Raw genomic sequence first — 2,656 nt, 5'->3', positions numbered from 1 at the left:
ACCGTTGTAAATACCGTTGTAACATTTCGACGGCGTTTCCAACGGATATTCTAACGGATATCCGTGGCAAATGCCGTTGTAAATCCGTTGGAAAATTTCTAATGGATATTCTAACGGTCCCGTCGGAAAGTAGCCACGGATGTCCGTTGGAATTTCCGTTGATATATCCCGACGAACAAATCCGTTGGAATTCCGTTGAAAATATACCACGGAAAAACCGTTGGAAATCCGTTGAAATATTCCAACGGATGAAGGCGTTGGAATTCCGTTTGGAATTTGCCACGGAATTCCAACGGACACCGATTTCTAACGACGAAATTCCAACGGATATATCCGTTGGAAAAGTTGAATTCCAACGGATTTTCGGCTATTTCCAACGGATTTGCCGGTTGGAATTTGGGGTTTTTTTTGTAGTGTGGTGGCCAGGTCCGGCGGACTGAGGTCCATGGGGACTGTTAGGCGCGGGTGGTGGCCAGTTCGTCTCCGTTTGTAAGGGTAGGTAGTCACGGGGGTTCCCCAATGTTATAAAAAAAAAAAAGTTACATTTCTCAAATTTTATTTATCCATTCCCTTCCTCATGTTTTCACAGATCTAATTGATTTATTTTTTTCATTTTTTGAGCTTTGTGTTTTTCCTATAAAAAATTAGATCAATTTGTTATTTTCTCTCTCTCTCTCTCTAAATTATCAACTAACTAAAGAGAAAAATAAAAGGCATTCATCTAATTTTATTGAAATCATATGTATAAAATTAATATCAATTTTATTTAAATTAAGTTAAATAAGTAAACGGATCTTCGTCTCCACAATTATAAGCTGTATATTTTTAACCTAGAGTGATAATTTTTTAGGAGGAAAAGATACTTTTGTTATAATAATAATGATGATGATGATGATGATGTTGCATTATTAGGGGGTCTCAAAATTTTGGGCCATAGGCCCAACTCTGACCAGATCATTGGAGTAGTATTTTTCAGGATGAAAAACACACAAAGAAAATTAATTTAAAATTTTAATCATCATCATAGTGTGAAATTAAACCTTAATCCTATTCGCACCAACTGAGTTCCCGACAACCACGAAGCCTAAGTCACAGTTAAGATTTCGGTAAGTCTTTGTCTCTGTTTCCGTCTTTTTCTCTATCAGAATTTTCCTCTCGGCGCCTATAATCTTATTGAGCCAAATTTTACTGTTAATATATCTGCAAAATTATCAGATTTTCGAATTCCAAACAATTTGATTCAAATTCAAAATTATGAATCCATAAACCGATTCCAAATTTAGATTTTACCATTTCGCTATCTTGTATATTTTATATTTTTTAAAATTATAAAATTGCCCACATGTTTTTCTTAAAATTACAAAAAAAAAACTAAATCATTTAAATTATAAAATTATTTTTAATTTCTGCATTCCATATCACTGATATCCATATATTTTTTCGAATACTTAAAATTCAAATATCCAAAATCTATTAACATGGATAAATTGGAATTTAATTCGGTACAATCATTCGTTTAACCGAACCGAGAGTCCGTTAACCGGAACTTTAATCTCTCTGAGTCTACGAAAAATGAATTTCAGACTGTTGATATTTTGGCTTCCATTCGAACTTAACGATAATCACGACAACGACGATGAACAAAACAAAACTTGTTCCTGAATCCTGACATATGGAACCGGAGGAGTTTCCTCTTGTTACACTCCTTTTCCATCTCCTAACCTAATCTCAGTTCCACGCTGAATTCTCCACGTCCATCAATGCCGCGTAATAATCCATGTCAAGCCATGGATGGTTCACGAAGGCTTCTGCATCGGTGCAGAACTGATCATGGAGACAATCCTCAGCAAGTTGTTCACGCCTGATCTGATCCCTTAAACTGGTGTCTACGCTGACAGGTTCACCTCTTTGATTCTGAAGATTTGGCGTATTGATTGGTTGAAACTGTGACACGTGTCGTTGCTGTGTCTTGTTGCTTTGGTATGGTGGGACCTGACAACACGGAGAATTGCACATCTGGGTTCCTAGAAGCTCGATCTCTTCTTGCAAGCTCATCACCTAAACACAATCACCAAACAAACAAAGATCAAATTATTCTATTGGGGCATTTTCGTTATGAAACAAACTAAATAAATAAAAGTTTCTTCTTTTAGCAATGGACCTGTTGTCGGAGAGCTAATATATGAGAGACGCAGCCATAAATAGGGTCTCTGATACGGGCAAGAGCCTCGTAAGATATGGTAATGGCAGCAGCGCTTCTGTTTTGTAAGGGCAACTGCGACAAAAGCTTCGACACATTGCTGGCTCCGAACACTTTGTGAACTGCCTCGAAATGGGTCGATGCTTGATCGTAAGTACGGAGCAAACACACATTCGCATCTGCATTTCCTCCTTAGAAACTTGCATGCTCCACATGATGATGATGACGATCCATGACCCGCCATAATTTCTCAAACCTTTTTTATCTTTTTTTTTTTGCTCTTTATGATCTCATGTTACTCTCGGCTTGTGATATGAAGTAGAGATTTTTTTTTTTTCCTTTCCTTTTTTATAAAGCCCATCATTTAGAACATTGTTATCATTTCAGCTAAAGGCGTAGAGAGAGAGAGAGAGAGAGAGAGAGAGAGAGAGAGAGAGAGAGAGAGAGAGGGTATAT

The 2,656-nt window shown here is 37.1% G+C and overlaps 1 pseudogene; it reads right to left on the bottom strand.

Moving 5' to 3' along the window:
• Positions 1 to 1,728: 1,728 nt before the first annotated feature.
• On the bottom strand, positions 1,729 to 2,444 carry LOC104824493 (annotated as a pseudogene).
• Between the last annotated feature and the right edge of the window lie 212 nt (positions 2,445 to 2,656).

The sequence above is a fragment of the Tarenaya hassleriana genome, unplaced genomic scaffold, assembly GCF_000463585.1.
Source record: "Tarenaya hassleriana unplaced genomic scaffold, ASM46358v1 Cleome4, whole genome shotgun sequence".
In the NCBI taxonomy this organism is placed as follows: Eukaryota; Viridiplantae; Streptophyta; class Magnoliopsida; order Brassicales; family Cleomaceae; genus Tarenaya; species Tarenaya hassleriana.
The sequence above is the reverse complement of the archived record's forward strand: the minus strand, read 5'-3'. Positions and strand labels throughout refer to the sequence as shown.